Genomic DNA, 21,349 nt, shown 5'->3' on the forward strand with positions numbered 1-21,349 from the left:
CTGCCAGAAGCGACAGAGGGAAGAAACCAAAACTCGATCGGTGAAAGGATGGAGAAAAAACCCGGTGAGAAACCAGGCTCAATCGGGGAGACAGTTCTCCCCTTGTCAGACGAAACAGGTAGATCAGCTCCAGGCTGCAGGAATGTCAGACTGTGCAGAAGAATCATCTGTTTCCTGTGGTCTTGTCCAGGTGGTCTTTACAGGGGATTTGTATCTGCGGCTCATCTAGTTGTCACGGTCTCCGCTGTGTTTCTGGGCCATAGAGGTCCTTTCTAGGTGTTGATCCACCATCTTCTCTGTATACGGACTGGATCCGGGTGACTGAAGCGGATACAGACTGGATCTGGTGGCTACGGTGACCTCGGAATAAGGGATTTCTTTAAAAGACTTTTTTTTTCATATAAGATTTTATCCAACTTTTCAGATAGAGGCATGAGAAAGAGATTGCCTTGATTGGGCTTTTGGTTATTATAGGCACTCTCTGCGTTTGACCACTTCGTGTTTATTTAGCCGGATGGGAAGGCAGCGCTTTCTTGTACGTGACGGGATGCAAATTCTTGAAGGCTCTCTTTAGTGACGGGTCCAAACAAAGATCTCATCTGCTCCTCTAGCCCTATCGGCGACTCGTGCACTTCGAGCCTTCTTAGTGACGGCGCAAGTTGCTGACTGCTGACTGCGTTGGTGGTATAGTGGTGAGCATAGCTGCCTTCCAAGCAGTTGGAGAAAGCAGTGCGCATGTCCTTTGGCTCGGGCTGACGTCGAAGCAGAACTCCCTCTGTGACCTGTGCCTCCACCCAAAACTTTTGGATGGAATAATTTCGGATGGACCCATCATTAGCTGAAGTCGCATAACACTTGCAACACTACCGGTAGCAGGGGTCATTGTTTGGACTCTTTTTTTTTTTTTTTTTTTTTTTTTTAATTGCGCTTTAAACAAAAAGTATTGTGTCAATGCAACTGAACAACATTTATTAGGAACACAGTGCGTCAAAAAGCAAAATGACAGTTAAAGGCATTTCGTTATTGAACTCTTTGATGACATCATTCAGCTAAGTTCAGTTTAAATAGTATCTGTGCAATAATTTGCAATCAAGTCAACGATATCGCTGTACATGAAGTGTCCCCAGCTCCGCCTGCCAGAAGCGACAGAGGCAAGAAACCAAAACTCGATCGGTGAAAGGATGGAGAAAAAACCCGGTGAGAAACCAGGCTCAATCGGGGAGACAGTTCTCCCCTTGTCAGACGAAACAGGTAGATCAGCTCCAGGCTGCAGGAATGTCAGACTGTGCAGAAGAATCATCTGTTTCCTGTGGTCTTGTCCAGGTGGTCTTTACAGGGGATTTGTATCTGCGGCTCATCTAGTTGTCACGGTCTCCGCTGTGTTTCTGGGCCATAGATGTCCTTTCTAGGTGTTGATCCACCATCTTCTCTGTATACGGACTGGATCCGGGTGACTGAAGCGGATACAGACTGGATCTGGTGGCTACGGTGACCTCGGAATAAGGGATTTCTTTAAAAGACTTTTTTTTTCATATAAGATTTTATCCAACTTTTCAGATAGAGGCATGAGAAAGAGATTGCCTTGATTGGGCTTTTGGTTATTATAGGCACTCTCTGCGTTTGACCACTTCGTGTTTATTTAGCCGGATGGGAAGGCAGCGCTTTCTTGTACGTGACGGGATGCAAATTCTTGAAGGCTCTCTTTAGTGACGGGTCCAAACAAAGATCTCATCTGCTCCTCTAGCCCTATCGGCGACTCGTGCACTTCGAGCCTTCTTAGTGACGGCGCAAGTTGCTGACTGCTGACTGCGTTGGTGGTATAGTGGTGAGCATAGCTGCCTTCCAAGCAGTTGGAGAGAGCAGTGCGCATGTCCTTTGGCTCGGGCTGACGTCGAAGCAGAACTCCCTCTGTGACCTGTGCCTCCACCCAAAACTTTTGAATGGAATAATTTTGGATGGACCCATCATTAGCTGAAGTCGCATAACACTTGCAACACTACCCGTAGCAGGAGTCATTGTTTGGACTCTTTTTTTTTTTTTTTTTTTTTTTAATTGCGCTTTAAACAAAAAGTATTGTGTCAATGCAACTGAACAACATTTATTAGGAACACAGTGCGTCAATAAAGCTACTGACTTCCGCCTGCGTTGTTGGTATAGTGGTGAGCATAGCTGCCTTCCAAGCAGTTGACCCGGGTTCGATTCCCGGCCAACGCATGTCCTTTGGCTCGGGCTGACGTCGAAGCAGAACTCCTTCTGTGACCTGCGAATCCAACCAAACATTTTGGATGGATCATTCGGAAGACGAAAAGAACCAGCTCTCCCCGTCGGGGAATCGAACCCCGGTCTTCCGCGTGACAGGTGGAGATACTGTCCACTATACTAACGAGGAGCCGTGCATGCTGCCGTTTCTCCCCCAACTGACGGCACTGCACTGACATAACTAAACAATGCATGGCTTCTTCTGACGCAGACCCAGCCCTAGCACCGTAAAATTTCTGATGGACCCATCATTAGCTGAAGTCGCATAACACTTGGAACACTACCCGTAGCAGGGGTCATTGTTTGGACTCTTTTTTTTTTTTTTTTTTTTTTTTTAATTGCGCTTTAAACAGAAAGTATTGCGTCAATGCAACTGAACAACATTAATTAGGAACACAGTGCGTCAAAAAGCAAAATGACAGTTAAAGGCATTTCGTTATTGAACTCTTTGATGACATCATTCAGCTAAGTTCAGTTTAAATAGTATCTGTGCAATAATTTGCAATCAAGTCAACGATATCGCTGTACATGAAGTGTCCCCAGCTCCGCCTGCCAGAAGCGACAGAGGGAAGAAACCAAAACTCGATCGGTGAAAGGATGGAGAAAAAACCCGGTGAGAAACCAGGCTCAGTCGGGGAGACAGTTCTCCCCTTGTCAGACGAAACCAGTAGATCAGCTCCAGGCTGCAGGAATGTCAGACTGTGCAGAAGAATCATCTGTTTCCTGTGGTCTTGTCCAGGTGGTCTTTACAAGGGATTTGTATCTGCGGCTCATCTAGTTGTCACGGTCTCCGCTGTGTTTCTGGGCCATAGAGGTCCTTTCTAGGTGTTGATCCACCATCTTCTCTGGATACGGACTGGATCCGGGTGACTGAAGCGGATACAGACTGGATCTGGTGGCTACGGTGACCTCGGAATAAGGGATTTCTTTAAAAGACTTTTTTTTTCATATAAGATTTTATCCAACTTTTCAGATAGAGGCATGAGAAAGAGATTGCCTTGATTGGGCTTTTGGTTATTATAGGCACTCTCTGCGTTTGACCACTTCGTGTTTATTTAGCCGGATGGGAAGGCAGCGCTTTCTTGTACGTGACGGGATGCAAATTCTTGAAGGCTCTCTTTAGTGACGGGTCCAAACAAAGATCTCATCTGCTCCTCTAGCCCTATCGGCGACTCGTGCACTTCGAGCCTTCTTAGTGACGGCGCAAGTTGCTGACTGCTGACTGCGTTGGTGGTATAGTGGTGAGCATAGCTGCCTTCCAAGCAGTTGACCCGGATTCGATTCCCGGCCAAAGCATATCCTTTGGCTCGGGCTGACGTCGAAGCAGAACTCCCTCTGTGACCTGTGCCTCCACCCAAAACTTTTGGATGGAATAATTTCGGATGGACCCATCATTAGCTGAAGTCGCATAACACTTGCAACACTACCGGTAGCAGGGGTCATTGTTTGGACTCTTTTTTTTTTTTTTTTTTTTTTTTTAAATTGCGCTTTAAAAAAAAAGTATTGTGTCAATGCAACTGAACAACATTTATTAGGAACACAGTGCGTCAATAAAGCTACTGACTTCCACCTGCGTTGGTGGTATAGTGGTGAGCATAGCTGCCTTCCAAGCAGTTGACCCGGGTTCGATTCTTTTATTGATTTTTTTTAAATTGCGCTTCAAACAGAAAGTATTGCGTCAATGCAACTGAACAACATTAATTAGGAACACAGTGCGTCAAAAAGCAAAATGACAGTTAAAGGCATTTCGTTATTGAACTCTTTGATGACATCATTCAGCTAAGTTCAGTTTAAATAGTATCTGTGCAATAATTTGCAATCAAGTCAACGATATCGCTGTACATGAAGTGTCCCCAGCTCCGCCTGCCAGAAGCGACAGAGGGAAGAAACCAAAACTCGATCAGTGAAAGGATGGAGAAAAAACCCGGTGAGAAACCAGGCTCAGTCGGGGAGACAGTTCTCCCCTTGTCAGACGAAACCAGTAGATCAGGTCCAGGCTGCAGGAATGTCAGACTGTGCAGAAGAATCATCTGTTTCCTGTGGTCTTGTCCAGGTGGTCTTTACAAGGGATTTGTATCTGCGGCTCATCTAGTTGTCACGGTCTCCGCTGTGTTTCTGGGCCATAGAGGTCCTTTCTAGGTGTTGATCCACCATCTTCTCTGGATACGGACTGGATCCGGGTGACTGAAGCGGATACAGACTGGATCTGGTGGCTACGGTGACCTCGGAATAAGGGATTTCTTTAAAAGACTTTTTTTTTCATATAAGATTTTATCCAACTTTTCAGATAGAGGCATGAGAAAGAGATTGCCTTGATTGGGCTTTTGGTTATTATAGGCACTCTCTGCGTTTGACCACTTCGTGTTTATTTAGCCGGATGGGAAGGCAGCGCTTTCTTGTACGTGACGGGATGCAAATTCTTGAAGGCTCTCTTTAGTGACGGGTCCAAACAAAGATCTCATCTGCTCCTCTAGCCCTATCGGCGACTCGTGCACTTCGAGCCTTCTTAGTGACGGCGCAAGTTGCTGACTGCTGACTGCGTTGGTGGTATAGTGGTGAGCATAGCTGCCTTCCAAGCAGTTGACCCGGATTCGATTCCCGGCCAAAGCATATCCTTTGGCTCGGGCTGACGTCGAAGCAGAACTCCCTCTGTGACCTGTGCCTCCACCCAAAACTTTTGGATGGAATAATTTCGGATGGACCCATCATTAGCTGAAGTCGCATAACACTTGCAACACTACCGGTAGCAGGGGTCATTGTTTGGACTCTTTTTTTTTTTTTTTTTTTTTTTTTTTAAATTGCGCTTTAAAAAAAAAGTATTGTGTCAATGCAACTGAACAACATTTATTAGGAACACAGTGCGTCAATAAAGCTACTGACTTCCACCTGCGTTGGTGGTATAGTGGTGAGCATAGCTGCCTTCCAAGCAGTTGACCCGGGTTCGATTCTTTTATTGATTTTTTTTAAATTGCGCTTCAAACAGAAAGTATTGCGTCAATGCAACTGAACAACATTAATTAGGAACACAGTGCGTCAAAAAGCAAAATGACAGTTAAAGGCATTTCGTTATTGAACTCTTTGATGACATCATTCAGCTAAGTTCAGTTTAAATAGTATCTGTGCAATAATTTGCAATCAAGTCAACGATATCGCTGTACATGAAGTGTCCCCAGCTCCGCCTGCCAGAAGCGACAGAGGGAAGAAACCAAAACTCGATCAGTGAAAGGATGGAGAAAAAACCCGGTGAGAAACCAGGCTCAGTCGGGGAGACAGTTCTCCCCTTGTCAGACGAAACCAGTAGATCAGGTCCAGGCTGCAGGAATGTCAGACTGTGCAGAAGAATCATCTGTTTCCTGTGGTCTTGTCCAGGTGGTCTTTACAAGGGATTTGTATCTGCGGCTCATCTAGTTGTCACGGTCTCCGCTGTGTTTCTGGGCCATAGAGGTCCTTTCTAGGTGTTGATCCACCATCTTCTCTGGATACGGACTGGATCCGGGTGACTGAAGCGGATACAGACTGGATCTGGTGGCTACGGTGACCTCGGAATAAGGGATTTCTTTAAAAGACTTTTTTTTTCATATAAGATTTTATCCAACTTTTCAGATAGAGGCATGAGAAAGAGATTGCCTTGATTGGGCTTTTGGTTATTATAGGCACTCTCTGCGTTTGACCACTTCGTGTTTATTTAGCCGGATGGGAAGGCAGCGCTTTCTTGTACGTGACGGGATGCAAATTCTTGAAGGCTCTCTTTAGTGACGGGTCCAAACAAAGATCTCATCTGCTCCTCTAGCCCTATCGGCGACTCGTGCACTTCGAGCCTTCTTAGTGACGGCGCAAGTTGCTGACTGCTGACTGCGTTGGTGGTATAGTGGTGAGCATAGCTGCCTTCCAAGCAGTTGACCCGGATTCGATTCCCGGCCAAAGCATATCCTTTGGCTCGGGCTGACGTCGAAGCAGAACTCCCTCTGTGACCTGTGCCTCCACCCAAAACTTTTGGATGGAATAATTTCGGATGGACCCATCATTAGCTGAAGTCGCATAACACTTGCAACACTACCCGTAGCAGGGGTCATTGTTTGGACTCTTTTTTTTTTTTTTTTTTTAATTGCGCTTTAAACAAAAAGTATTGTGTCAATGCAACTGAACAACATTTATTAGGAACACAGTGCGTCAAAAAGCAAAATGACAGTTAAAGGCATTTCGTTATTGAACTCTTTGATGACATCATTCAGCTAAGTTCAGTTTAAATAGTATCTGTGCAATAATTTGCAATCAAGTCAACGATATCGCTGTACATGAAGTGTCCCCAGCTCCGCCTGCCAGAAGCGACAGAGGGAAGAAACCAAAACTCGATCGGTGAAAGGATGGAGAAAAAACCCGGTGAGAAACCAGGCTCAGTCGGGGAGACAGTTCTCCCCTTGTCAGACGAAACCAGTAGATCAGCTCCAGGCTGCAGGAATGTCAGACTGTGCAGAAGAATCATCTGTTTCCTGTGGTCTTGTCCAGGTGGTCTTTACAAGGGATTTGTATCTGCGGCTCATCTAGTTGTCACGGTCTCCGCTGTGTTTCTGGGCCATAGAGGTCCTTTCTAGGTGTTGATCCACCATCTTCTCTGGATACGGACTGGATCCGGGTGACTGAAGCGGATACAGACTGGATCTGGTGGCTACGGTGACCTCGGAATAAGGGATTTCTTTAAAAGACTTTTTTTTTCATATAAGATTTTATCCAACTTTTCAGATAGAGGCATGAGAAAGAGATTGCCTTGATTGGGCTTTTGGTTATTATAGGCACTCTCTGCGTTTGACCACTTCGTGTTTATTTAGCCGGATGGGAAGGCAGCGCTTTCTTGTACGTGACGGGATGCAAATTCTTGAAGGCTCTCTTTAGTGACGGGTCCAAACAAAGATCTCATCTGCTCCTCTAGCCCTATCGGCGACTCGTGCACTTCGAGCCTTCTTAGTGACGGCGCAAGTTGCTGACTGCTGACTGCGTTGGTGGTATAGTGGTGAGCATAGCTGCCTTCCAAGCAGTTGACCCGGATTCGATTCCCGGCCAAAGCATATCCTTTGGCTCGGGCTGACGTCGAAGCAGAACTCCCTCTGTGACCTGTGCCTCCACCCAAAACTTTTGGATGGAATAATTTCGGATGGACCCATCATTAGCTGAAGTCGCATAACACTTGCAACACTACCGGTAGCAGGGGTCATTGTTTGGACTCTTTTTTTTTTTTTTTTTTTTTTTTTAAATTGCGCTTTAAAAAAAAAGTATTGTGTCAATGCAACTGAACAACATTTATTAGGAACACAGTGCGTCAATAAAGCTACTGACTTCCACCTGCGTTGGTGGTATAGTGGTGAGCATAGCTGCCTTCCAAGCAGTTGACCCGGGTTCGATTCTTTTATTGATTTTTTTTAAATTGCGCTTCAAACAGAAAGTATTGCGTCAATGCAACTGAACAACATTAATTAGGAACACAGTGCGTCAAAAAGCAAAATGACAGTTAAAGGCATTTCGTTATTGAACTCTTTGATGACATCATTCAGCTAAGTTCAGTTTAAATAGTATCTGTGCAATAATTTGCAATCAAGTCAACGATATCGCTGTACATGAAGTGTCCCCAGCTCCGCCTGCCAGAAGCGACAGAGGGAAGAAACCAAAACTCGATCAGTGAAAGGATGGAGAAAAAACCCGGTGAGAAACCAGGCTCAGTCGGGGAGACAGTTCTCCCCTTGTCAGACGAAACCAGTAGATCAGGTCCAGGCTGCAGGAATGTCAGACTGTGCAGAAGAATCATCTGTTTCCTGTGGTCTTGTCCAGGTGGTCTTTACAAGGGATTTGTATCTGCGGCTCATCTAGTTGTCACGGTCTCCGCTGTGTTTCTGGGCCATAGAGGTCCTTTCTAGGTGTTGATCCACCATCTTCTCTGGATACGGACTGGATCCGGGTGACTGAAGCGGATACAGACTGGATCTGGTGGCTACGGTGACCTCGGAATAAGGGATTTCTTTAAAAGACTTTTTTTTTCATATAAGATTTTATCCAACTTTTCAGATAGAGGCATGAGAAAGAGATTGCCTTGATTGGGCTTTTGGTTATTATAGGCACTCTCTGCGTTTGACCACTTCGTGTTTATTTAGCCGGATGGGAAGGCAGCGCTTTCTTGTACGTGACGGGATGCAAATTCTTGAAGGCTCTCTTTAGTGACGGGTCCAAACAAAGATCTCATCTGCTCCTCTAGCCCTATCGGCGACTCGTGCACTTCGAGCCTTCTTAGTGACGGCGCAAGTTGCTGACTGCTGACTGCGTTGGTGGTATAGTGGTGAGCATAGCTGCCTTCCAAGCAGTTGACCCGGATTCGATTCCCGGCCAAAGCATATCCTTTGGCTCGGGCTGACGTCGAAGCAGAACTCCCTCTGTGACCTGTGCCTCCACCCAAAACTTTTGGATGGAATAATTTCGGATGGACCCATCATTAGCTGAAGTCGCATAACACTTGCAACACTACCGGTAGCAGGGGTCATTGTTTGGACTCTTTTTTTTTTTTTTTTTTTTTTTTTTTAAATTGCGCTTTAAAAAAAAAGTATTGTGTCAATGCAACTGAACAACATTTATTAGGAACACAGTGCGTCAATAAAGCTACTGACTTCCACCTGCGTTGGTGGTATAGTGGTGAGCATAGCTGCCTTCCAAGCAGTTGACCCGGGTTCGATTCTTTTATTGATTTTTTTTAAATTGCGCTTCAAACAGAAAGTATTGCGTCAATGCAACTGAACAACATTAATTAGGAACACAGTGCGTCAAAAAGCAAAATGACAGTTAAAGGCATTTCGTTATTGAACTCTTTGATGACATCATTCAGCTAAGTTCAGTTTAAATAGTATCTGTGCAATAATTTGCAATCAAGTCAACGATATCGCTGTACATGAAGTGTCCCCAGCTCCGCCTGCCAGAAGCGACAGAGGGAAGAAACCAAAACTCGATCAGTGAAAGGATGGAGAAAAAACCCGGTGAGAAACCAGGCTCAGTCGGGGAGACAGTTCTCCCCTTGTCAGACGAAACCAGTAGATCAGGTCCAGGCTGCAGGAATGTCAGACTGTGCAGAAGAATCATCTGTTTCCTGTGGTCTTGTCCAGGTGGTCTTTACAAGGGATTTGTATCTGCGGCTCATCTAGTTGTCACGGTCTCCGCTGTGTTTCTGGGCCATAGAGGTCCTTTCTAGGTGTTGATCCACCATCTTCTCTGGATACGGACTGGATCCGGGTGACTGAAGCGGATACAGACTGGATCTGGTGGCTACGGTGACCTCGGAATAAGGGATTTCTTTAAAAGACTTTTTTTTTCATATAAGATTTTATCCAACTTTTCAGATAGAGGCATGAGAAAGAGATTGCCTTGATTGGGCTTTTGGTTATTATAGGCACTCTCTGCGTTTGACCACTTCGTGTTTATTTAGCCGGATGGGAAGGCAGCGCTTTCTTGTACGTGACGGGATGCAAATTCTTGAAGGCTCTCTTTAGTGACGGGTCCAAACAAAGATCTCATCTGCTCCTCTAGCCCTATCGGCGACTCGTGCACTTCGAGCCTTCTTAGTGACGGCGCAAGTTGCTGACTGCTGACTGCGTTGGTGGTATAGTGGTGAGCATAGCTGCCTTCCAAGCAGTTGACCCGGATTCGATTCCCGGCCAAAGCATATCCTTTGGCTCGGGCTGACGTCGAAGCAGAACTCCCTCTGTGACCTGTGCCTCCACCCAAAACTTTTGGATGGAATAATTTCGGATGGACCCATCATTAGCTGAAGTCGCATAACACTTGCAACACTACCCGTAGCAGGGGTCATTGTTTGGACTCTTTTTTTTTTTTTTTTTTTAATTGCGCTTTAAACAAAAAGTATTGTGTCAATGCAACTGAACAACATTTATTAGGAACACAGTGCGTCAAAAAGCAAAATGACAGTTAAAGGCATTTCGTTATTGAACTCTTTGATGACATCATTCAGCTAAGTTCAGTTTAAATAGTATCTGTGCAATAATTTGCAATCAAGTCAACGATATCGCTGTACATGAAGTGTCCCCAGCTCCGCCTGCCAGAAGCGACAGAGGCAAGAAACCAAAACTCGATCGGTGAAAGGATGGAGAAAAAACCCGGTGAGAAACCAGGCTCAATCGGGGAGACAGTTCTCCCCTTGTCAGACGAAACAGGTAGATCAGCTCCAGGCTGCAGGAATGTCAGACTGTGCAGAAGAATCATCTGTTTCCTGTGGTCTTGTCCAGGTGGTCTTTACAGGGGATTTGTATCTGCGGCTCATCTAGTTGTCACGGTCTCCGCTGTGTTTCTGGGCCATAGAGGTCCTTTCTAGGTGTTGATCCACCATCTTCTCTGGATACGGACTGGATCCGGGTGACTGAAGCGGATACAGACTGGATCTGGTGGCTACGGTGACCTCGGAATAAGGGATTTCTTTAAAAGACTTTTTTTTTCATATAAGATTTTATCCAACTTTTCAGATAGAGGCATGAGAAAGAGATTGCCTTGATTGGGCTTTTGGTTATTATAGGCACTCTCTGCGTTTGACCACTTCGTGTTTATTTAGCCGGATGGGAAGGCAGCGCTTTCTTGTACGTGACGGGATGCAAATTCTTGAAGGCTCTCTTTAGTGACGGGTCCAAACAAAGATCTCATCTGCTCCTCTAGCCCTATCGGCGACTCGTGCACTTCGAGCCTTCTTAGTGACGGCGCAAGTTGCTGACTGCTGACTGCGTTGGTGGTATAGTGGTGAGCATAGCTGCCTTCCAAGCAGTTGGAGAGAGCAGTGCGCATGTCCTTTGGCTCGGGCTGACGTCGAAGCAGAACTCCCTCTGTGACCTGTGCCTCCACCCAAAACTTTTGGATGGAATAATTTCGGATGGACCAATCATTAGCTGAAGTCGCATAACACTTGCAACACTACCCGTAGCAGGGGTCATTGTTTGGACTCTTTTTTTTTTTTTTTTTTTTTTTTTTTTTTTTAATTGCGCTTTAAACAAAAAGTATTGTGTCAATGCAACTGAACAACATTTATTAGGAACACAGTGCGTCAATAAAGCTACTGACTTCCGCCTGCGTTGTTGGTATAGTGGTGAGCATAGCTGCCTTCCAAGCAGTTGACCCGGGTTCGATTCCCAGCCAACGCATGTCCTTTGGCTCGGGCTGACGTCGAAGCAGAACTCCTTCTGTGACCTGCGAATCCAACCAAACATTTTGGATGGATCATTCGGAAGACGAAAAGAACCAGCTCTCCCCGTCGGGGAATCGAACCCCGGTCTTCCGCGTGACAGGCGGAGATACTGTCCACTATACTAACGAGGAGCCATGCATGCTGCCGTTTCTCCCCCAACTGACGGCACTGCACTGACATAACTAAACAATGCATGGCTTCTTCTGACGCAGACCCAGCCCTAGCACCGTAAAATTTCTGATGGACCCATCATTAGCTGAAGTCGCATAACACTTGGAACACTACCCGTAGCAGGGGTCATTGTTTGGACTCTTTTTTTTTTTTTTTTTTTTTTTTTAAATTGCGCTTTAAACAGAAAGTATTGCGTCAATGCAACTGAACAACATTAATTAGGAACACAGTGCGTCAAAAAGCAAAATGACAGTTAAAGGCATTTCGTTATTGAACTCTTTGATGACATCATTCAGCTAAGTTCAGTTTAAATAGTATCTGTGCAATAATTTGCAATCAAGTCAACGATATCGCTGTACATGAAGTGTCCCCAGCTCCGCCTGCCAGAAGCGACAGAGGCAAGAAACCAAAACTCGATCAGTGAAAGGATGGAGAAAAAACCCGGTGAGAAACCAGGCTCAATCGGGGAGACAGTTCTCCCCTTGTCAGACGAAACAGGTAGATCAGCTCCAGGCTGCAGGAATGTCAGACTGTGCAGAAGAATCATCTGTTTCCTGTGGTCTTGTCCAGGTGGTCTTTACAGGGGATTTGTATCTGCGGCTCATCTAGTTGTCACGGTCTCCGCTGTGTTTCTGGGCCATAGAGGTCCTTTCTAGGTGTTGATCCACCATCTTCTCTGGATACGGACTGGATCCGGGTGACTGAAGCGGATACAGACTGGATCTGGTGGCTACGGTGACCTCGGAATAAGGGATTTCTTTAAAAGACTTTTTTTTTCATATAAGATTTTATCCAACTTTTCAGATAGAGGCATGAGAAAGAGATTGCCTTGATTGGGCTTTTGGTTATTATAGGCACTCTCTGCGTTTGACCACTTCGTGTTTATTTAGCCGGATGGGAAGGCAGCGCTTTCTTGTACGTGACGGGATGCAAATTCTTGAAGGCTCTCTTTAGTGACGGGTCCAAACAAAGATCTCATCTGCTCCTCTAGCCCTATCGGCGACTCGTGCACTTCGAGCCTTCTTAGTGACGGCGCAAGTTGCTGACTGCTGACTGCGTTGGTGGTATAGTGGTGAGCATAGCTGCCTTCCAAGCAGTTGGAGAGAGCAGTGCGCATGTCCTTTGGCTCGGGCTGACGTCGAAGCAGAACTCCCTCTGTGACCTGTGCCTCCACCCAAAACTTTTGGATGGAATAATTTCGGATGGACCAATCATTAGCTGAAGTCGCATAACACTTGCAACACTACCCGTAGCAGGGGTCATTGTTTGGACTCTTTTTTTTTTTTTTTTTTTTTTTAATTGCGCTTTAAACAAAAAGTATTGTGTCAATGCAACTGAACAACATTTATTAGGAACACAGTGCGTCAAAAAGCTACTGACTTCCGCCTGCGTTGGTGGTATAGTGGTGAGCATAGCTGCCTTCCAAGCAGTTGACCCGGGTTCGATTCCCGGCCAACGCATGTCCTTTGGCTCGGGCTGACGTCGAAGCAGAACTCCTTCTGTGACCTGCGACTCCGACCAAACATTTTGGATGGATCATTCGGAAGACGAAAAGAACCAGCTCTCCCCGTCGGGGAATCGAACCCCGGTCTTCCGCGTGACAGGCGGAGATACTGTCCACTATACTAACGAGGAGCCGTGCATGCTGCCGTTTCTCCCCCAACTGACGGCACTGCACTGACATAACTAAACAATGCATGGCTTCTTCTGACGCAGACCCAGCCCTAGCACCGTAAAATTTCTGATGGACCCATCATTAGCTGAAGTCGCATAACACTTGGAACACTACCCGTAGCAGGGGTCATTGTTTGGACTCTTTTTTTTTTTTTTTTTTTTTTTTTAAATTGCGCTTTAAACAGAAAGTATTGCGTCAATGCAACTGAACAACATTAATTAGGAACACAGTGCGTCAAAAAGCAAAATGACAGTTAAAGGCATTTCGTTATTGAACTCTTTGATGACATCATTCAGCTAAGTTCAGTTTAAATAGTATCTGTGCAATAATTTGCAATCAAGTCAACGATATCGCTGTACATGAAGTGTCCCCAGCTCCGCCTGCCAGAAGCGACAGAGGGAAGAAACCAAAACTCGATCGGTGAAAGGATGGAGAAAAAACCCGGTGAGAAACCAGGCTCAGTCGGGGAGACAGTTCTCCCCTTGTCAGACGAAACCAGTAGATCAGCTCCAGGCTGCAGGAATGTCAGACTGTGCAGAAGAATCATCTGTTTCCTGTGGTCTTGTCCAGGTGGTCTTTACAAGGGATTTGTATCTGCGGCTCATCTAGTTGTCACGGTCTCCGCTGTGTTTCTGGGCCATAGAGGTCCTTTCTAGGTGTTGATCCACCATCTTCTCTGGATACGGACTGGATCCGGGTGACTGAAGCGGATACAGACTGGATCTGGTGGCTACGGTGACCTCGGAATAAGGGATTTCTTTAAAAGACTTTTTTTTTTCATATAAGATTTTATCCAACTTTTCAGATAGAGGCATGAGAAAGAGATTGCCTTGATTGGGCTTTTGGTTATTATAGGCACTCTCTGCGTTTGACCACTTCGTGTTTATTTAGCCAGATGGGAAGGCAGCGCTTTCTTGTACGTGACGGGATGCAAATTCTTGAAGGCTCTCTTTAGTGACGGGTCCAAACAAAGATCTCATCTGCTCCTCTAGCCCTATCGGCGACTCGTGCACTTCGAGCCTTCTTAGTGACGGCGCAAGTTGCTGACTGCTGACTGCGTTGGTGGTATAGTGGTGAGCATAGCTGCCTTCCAAGCAGTTGACCCAGATTCGATTCCCGGCCAAAGCATATCCTTTGGCTCGGGCTGACGTCGAAGCAGAACTCCCTCTGTGACCTGTGCCTCCACCCAAAACTTTTGGATGGAATAATTTCGGATGGACCCATCATTAGCTGAAGTCGCATAACACTTGCAACACTACCGGTAGCAGGGGTCATTGTTTGGACTCTTTTTTTTTTTTTTTTTTTTTTTAAATTGCGCTTTAAAAAAAAAGTATTGTGTCAATGCAACTGAACAACATTTATTAGGAACACAGTGCGTCAATAAAGCTACTGACTTCCACCTGCGTTGGTGGTATAGTGGTGAGCATAGCTGCCTTCCAAGCAGTTGACCCGGGTTCGATTCTTTTATTGATTTTTTTTAAATTGCGCTTCAAACAGAAAGTATTGCGTCAATGCAACTGAACAACATTAATTAGGAACACAGTGCGTCAAAAAGCAAAATGACAGTTAAAGGCATTTCGTTATTGAACTCTTTGATGACATCATTCAGCTAAGTTCAGTTTAAATAGTATCTGTGCAATAATTTGCAATCAAGTCAACGATATCGCTGTACATGAAGTGTCCCCAGCTCCGCCTGCCAGAAGCGACAGAGGGAAGAAACCAAAACTCGATCAGTGAAAGGATGGAGAAAAAACCCGGTGAGAAACCAGGCTCAGTCGGGGAGACAGTTCTCCCCTTGTCAGACGAAACCAGTAGATCAGGTCCAGGCTGCAGGAATGTCAGACTGTGCAGAAGAATCATCTGTTTCCTGTGGTCTTGTCCAGGTGGTCTTTACAAGGGATTTGTATCTGCGGCTCATCTAGTTGTCACGGTCTCCGCTGTGTTTCTGGGCCATAGAGGTCCTTTCTAGGTGTTGATCCACCATCTTCTCTGGATACGGACTGGATCCGGGTGACTGAAGCGGATACAGACTGGATCTGGTGGCTACGGTGACCTCGGAATAAGGGATTTCTTTAAAAGACTTTTTTTTTCATATAAGATTTTATCCAACTTTTCAGATAGAGGCATGAGAAAGAGATTGCCTTGATTGGGCTTTTGGTTATTATAGGCACTCTCTGCGTTTGACCACTTCGTGTTTATTTAGCCGGATGGGAAGGCAGCGCTTTCTTGTACGTGACGGGATGCAAATTCTTGAAGGCTCTCTTTAGTGACGGGTCCAAACAAAGATCTCATCTGCTCCTCTAGCCCTATCGGCGACTCGTGCACTTCGAGCCTTCTTAGTGACGGCGCAAGTTGCTGACTGCTGACTGCGTTGGTGGTATAGTGGTGAGCATAGCTGCCTTCCAAGCAGTTGACCCGGATTCGATTCCCGGCCAAAGCATATCCTTTGGCTCGGGCTGACGTCGAAGCAGAACTCCCTCTGTGACCTGTGCCTCCACCCAAAACTTTTGGATGGAATAATTTCGGATGGACCCATCATTAGCTGAAGTCGCATAACACTTGCAACACTACCCGTAGCAGGGGTCATTGTTTGGACTCTTTTTTTTTTTTTTTTTTTAATTGCGCTTTAAACAAAAAGTATTGTGTCAATGCAACTGAACAACATTTATTAGGAACACAGTGCGTCAAAAAGCAAAATGACAGTTAAAGGCATTTCGTTATTGAACTCTTTGATGACATCATTCAGCTAAGTTCAGTTTAAATAGTATCTGTGCAATAATTTGCAATCAAGTCAACGATATCGCTGTACATGAAGTGTCCCCAGCTCCGCCTGCCAGAAGCGACAGAGGCAAGAAACCAAAACTCGATCGGTGAAAGGATGGAGAAAAAACCCGGTGAGAAACCAGGCTCAATCGGGGAGACAGTTCTCCCCTTGTCAGACGAAACAGGTAGATCAGCTCCAGGCTGCAGGAATGTCAGACTGTGCAGAAGAATCATCTGTTTCCTGTGGTCTTGTCCAGGTGGTCTTTACAGGGGATTTGTATCTGCGGCTCATCTAGTTGTCACGGTCTCCGCTGTGTTTCTGGGCCATAGAGGTCCTTTCTAGGTGTTGATCCACCATCTTCTCTGGATACGGACTGGATCCGGGTGACTGAAGCGGATACAGACTGGATCTGGTGGCTACGGTGACCTCGGAATAAGGGATTTCTTTAAAAGACTTTTTTTTTCATATAAGATTTTATCCAACTTTTCAGATAGAGGCATGAGAAAGAGATTGCCTTGATTGGGCTTTTGGTTATTATAGGCACTCTCTGCGTTTGACCACTTCGTGTTTATTTAGCCGGATGGGAAGGCAGCGCTTTCTTGTACGTGACGGGATGCAAATTCTTGAAGGCTCTCTTTAGTGACGGGTCCAAACAAAGATCTCATCTGCTCCTCTAGCCCTATCGGCGACTCGTGCACTTCGAGCCTTCTTAGTGACGGCGCAAGTTGCTGACTGCTGACTGCGTTGGTGGTATAGTGGTGAGCATAGCTGCCTTCCAAGCAGTTGGAGAGAGCAGTGCGCATGTCCTTTGGCTCGGGCTGACGTCGAAGCAGAACTCCCTCTGTGACCTGTGCCTCCACCCAAAACTTTTGGATGGAATAATTTCGGATGGACCAATCATTAGCTGAAGTCGCATAACACTTGCAACACTACCCGTAGCAGGGGTCATTGTTTGGACTCTTTTTTTTTTTTTTTTTTTTTTTTTTTTTTTTAATTGCGCTTTAAACAAAAAGTATTGTGTCAATGCAACTGAACAACATTTATTAGGAACACAGTGCGTCAATAAAGCTACTGACTTCCGCCTGCGTTGTTGGTATAGTGGTGAGCATAGCTGCCTTCCAAGCAGTTGACCCGGGTTCGATTCCCAGCCAACGCATGTCCTTTGGCTCGGGCTGACGTCGAAGCAGAACTCCTTCTGTGACCTGCGAATCCAACCAAACATTTTGGATGGATCATTCGGAAGACGAAAAGAACCAGCTCTCCCCGTCGGGGAATCGAACCCCGGTCTTCCGCGTGACAGGCGGAGATACTGTCCACTATACTAACGAGGAGCCATGCATGCTGCCGTTTCTCCCCCAACTGACGGCACTGCACTGACATAACTAAACAATGCATGGCTTCTTCTGACGCAGACCCAGCCCTAGCACCGTAAAATTTCTGATGGACCCATCATTAGCTGAAGTCGCATAACACTTGGAACACTACCCGTAGCAGGGGTCATTGTTTGGACTCTTTTTTTTTTTTTTTTTTTTTTTTTAAATTGCGCTTTAAACAGAAAGTATTGCGTCAATGCAACTGAACAACATTAATTAGGAACACAGTGCGTCAAAAAGCAAAATGACAGTTAAAGGCATTTCGTTATTGAACTCTTTGATGACATCATTCAGCTAAGTTCAGTTTAAATAGTATCTGTGCAATAATTTGCAATCAAGTCAACGATATCGCTGTACATGAAGTGTCCCCAGCTCCGCCTGCCAGAAGCGACAGAGGCAAGAAACCAAAACTCGATCGGTGAAAGGATGGAGAAAAAACCCGGTGAGAAACCAGGCTCAATCGGGGAGACAGTTCTCCCCTTGTCAGACGAAACAGGTAGATCAGCTCCAGGCTGCAGGAATGTCAGACTGTGCAGAAGAATCATCTGTTTCCTGTGGTCTTGTCCAGGTGGTCTTTACAGGGGATTTGTATCTGCGGCTCATCTAGTTGTCACGGTCTCCGCTGTGTTTCTGGGCCATAGAGGTCCTTTCTAGGTGTTGATCCACCATCTTCTCTGGATACGGACTGGATCCGGGTGACTGAAGCGGATACAGACTGGATCTGGTGGCTACGGTGACCTCGGAATAAGGGATTTCTTTAAAAGACTTTTTTTTTCATATAAGATTTTATCCAACTTTTCAGATAGAGGCATGAGAAAGAGATTGCCTTGATTGGGCTTTTGGTTATTATAGGCACTCTCTGCGTTTGACCACTTCGTGTTTATTTAGCCGGATGGGAAGGCAGCGCTTTCTTGTACGTGACGGGATGCAAATTCTTGAAGGCTCTCTTTAGTGACGGGTCCAAACAAAGATCTCATCTGCTCCTCTAGCCCTATCGGCGACTCGTGCACTTCGAGCCTTCTTAGTGACGGCGCAAGTTGCTGACTGCTGACTGCGTTGGTGGTATAGTGGTGAGCATAGCTGCCTTCCAAGCAGTTGGAGAGAGCAGTGCGCATGTCCTTTGGCTCGGGCTGACGTCGAAGCAGAACTCCCTCTGTGACCTGTGCCTCCACCCAAAACTTTTGGATGGAATAATTTCGGATGGACCAATCATTAGCTGAAGTCGCATAACACTTGCAACACTACCCGTAGCAGGGGTCATTGTTTGGACTCTTTTTTTTTTTTTTTTTTTTTTTAATTGCGCTTTAAACAAAAAGTATTGTGTCAATGCAACTGAACAACATTTATTAGGAACACAGTGCGTCAAAAAGCTACTGACTTCCGCCTGCGTTGGTGGTATAGTGGTGAGCATAGCTGCCTTCCAAGCAGTTGACCCGGGTTCGATTCCCGGCCAACGCATGTCCTTTGGCTCGGGCTGACGTCGAAGCAGAACTCCTTCTGTGACCTGCGACTCCGACCAAACATTTTGGATGGATCATTCGGAAGACGAAAAGAACCAGCTCTCCCCGTCGGGGAATCGAACCCCGGTCTTCCGCGTGACAGGCGGAGATACTGTCCACTATACTAACGAGGAGCCGTGCATGCTGCCGTTTCTCCCCCAACTGACGGCACTGCACTGACATAACTAAACAATGCATGGCTTCTTCTGACGCAGACCCAGCCCTAGCACCGTAAAATTTCTGATGGACCCATCATTAGCTGAAGTCGCATAACACTTGGAACACTACCCGTAGCAGGGGTCATTGTTTGGACTCTTTTTTTTTTTTTTTTTTTTTTTTTAAATTGCGCTTTAAACAGAAAGTATTGCGTCAATGCAACTGAACAACATTAATTAGGAACACAGTGCGTCAAAAAGCAAAATGACAGTTAAAGGCATTTCGTTATTGAACTCTTTGATGACATCATTCAGCTAAGTTCAGTTTAAATAGTATCTGTGCAATAATTTGCAATCAAGTCAACGATATCGCTGTACATGAAGTGTCCCCAGCTCCGCCTGCCAGAAGCGACAGAGGGAAGAAACCAAAACTCGATCGGTGAAAGGATGGAGAAAAAACCCGGTGAGAAACCAGGCTCAGTCGGGGAGACAGTTCTCCCCTTGTCAGACGAAACCAGTAGATCAGCTCCAGGCTGCAGGAATGTCAGACTGTGCAGAAGAATCATCTGTTTCCTGTGGTCTTGTCCAGGTGGTCTTTACAAGGGATTTGTATCTGCGGCTCATCTAGTTGTCACGGTCTCCGCTGTGTTTCTGGGCCATAGAGGTCCTTTCTAGGTGTTGATCCACCATCTTCTCTGGATACGGACTGGATCCGGGTGACTGAAGCGGATACAGACTGGATCTGGTGGCTACGGTGACCTCGGAATAAGGGATTTCTTTAAAAGACTTTTTTTTTTCATATAAGATTTTATCCAACTTTTCAGATAGAGGCATGAGAAAGAGATTGCCTTGATTGGGCTTTTGGTTATTATAGGCACTCTCTGCGTTTGACCACTTCGTGTTTATTTAGCCGGATGGGAAGGCAGCGCTTTCTTGTACGTGACGGGATGCAAATTCTTGAAGGCTCTCTTTAGTGACGGGTCCAAACAAAGATCTCATCTGCTCCTCTAGCCCTATCGGCGACTCGTGCACTTCGAGCCTTCTTAGTGACGGCGCAAGTTGCTGACTGCTGACTGCGTTGGTGGTATAGTGGTGAGCATAGCTGCCTTCCAAGCAGTTGACCCAGATTCGATTCCCGGCCAAAGCATATCCTTTGGCTCGGGCTGACGTCGAAGCAGAACTCCCTCTGTGACCTGTGCCTCCACCCAAAACTTTTGGATGGAATAATTTCGGATGGACCCATCATTAGCTGAAGTCGCATAACACTTGCAACACTACCGGTAGCAGGGGTCATTGTTTGGACTCTTTTTTTTTTTTTTTTTTTTTTTAAATTGCGCTTTAAAAAAAAAGTATTGTGTCAATGCAACTGAACAACATTTATTAGGAACACAGTGCGTCAATAAAGCTACTGACTTCCACCTGCGTTGGTGGTATAGTGGTGAGCATAGCTGCCTTCCAAGCAGTTGACCCGGGTTCGATTCTTTTATTGATTTTTTTTAAATTGCGCTTCAAACAGAAAGTATTGCGTCAATGCAACTGAACAACATTAATTAGGAACACAGTGCGTCAAAAAGCAAAATGACAGTTAAAGGCATTTCGTTATTGAACTCTTTGATGACATCATTCAGCTAAGTTCAGTTTAAATAGTATCTGTGCAATAATTTGCAATCAAGTCAACGATATCGCTGTACATGAAGTGTCCCCAGCTCCGCCTGCCAGAAGCGACAGAGGGAAGAAACCAAAACTCGATCAGTGAAAGGATGGAGAAAAAACCCGGTGAGAAACCAGGCTCAGTCGGGGAGACAGTTCTCCCCTTGTCAGACGAAACCAGTAGATCAGGTCCAGGCTGCAGGAATGTCAGACTGTGCAGAAGAATCATCTGTTTCCTGTGGTCTTGTCCAGGTGGTCTTTACAAGGGATTTGTATCTGCGGCTCATCTAGTTGTCACGGTCTCCGCTGTGTTTCTGGGCCATAGAGGTCCTTTCTAGGTGTTGATCCACCATCTTCTCTGGATACGGACTGGATCCGGGTGACTGAAGCGGATACAGACTGGATCTGGTGGCTACGGTGACCTCGGAATAAGGGATTTCTTTAAAAGACTTTTTTTTTCATATAAGATTTTATCCAACTTTTCAGATAGAGGCATGAGAAAGAGATTGCCTTGATTGGGCTTTTGGTTATTATAGGCACTCTCTGCGTTTGACCACTTCGTGTTTATTTAGCCGGATGGGAAGGC

At 45.8% G+C, this 21,349-nt stretch overlaps 4 non-coding genes across 4 annotated transcripts; all 4 read right to left on the reverse strand.

Annotated features, from left to right (window-relative positions):
* Positions 1–11,535: 11,535 nt before the first annotated feature.
* On the reverse strand, positions 11,536–11,607 carry trnad-guc (transfer RNA aspartic acid (anticodon GUC)). The gene has a single exon. It is a non-coding gene; the product is annotated as a tRNA-Asp (tRNA).
* A 1,603-nt stretch (positions 11,608–13,210) lies between these two features.
* Positions 13,211–13,282, reverse strand: trnad-guc (transfer RNA aspartic acid (anticodon GUC)). The gene has a single exon. It is a non-coding gene; the product is annotated as a tRNA-Asp (tRNA).
* A 4,063-nt stretch (positions 13,283–17,345) lies between these two features.
* trnad-guc (transfer RNA aspartic acid (anticodon GUC)) lies at positions 17,346–17,417 on the reverse strand. Its single transcript has one exon. It is a non-coding gene; the product is annotated as a tRNA-Asp (tRNA).
* Positions 17,418–19,020: 1,603 nt separating this feature from the next.
* On the reverse strand, positions 19,021–19,092 carry trnad-guc (transfer RNA aspartic acid (anticodon GUC)). Its single transcript has one exon. It is a non-coding gene; the product is annotated as a tRNA-Asp (tRNA).
* Between the last annotated feature and the right edge of the window lie 2,257 nt (positions 19,093–21,349).

This window comes from Carassius gibelio, chromosome B19, assembly GCF_023724105.1.
Source record: "Carassius gibelio isolate Cgi1373 ecotype wild population from Czech Republic chromosome B19, carGib1.2-hapl.c, whole genome shotgun sequence".
NCBI lineage: Eukaryota > Metazoa > Chordata > Actinopteri > Cypriniformes > Cyprinidae > Carassius > Carassius gibelio.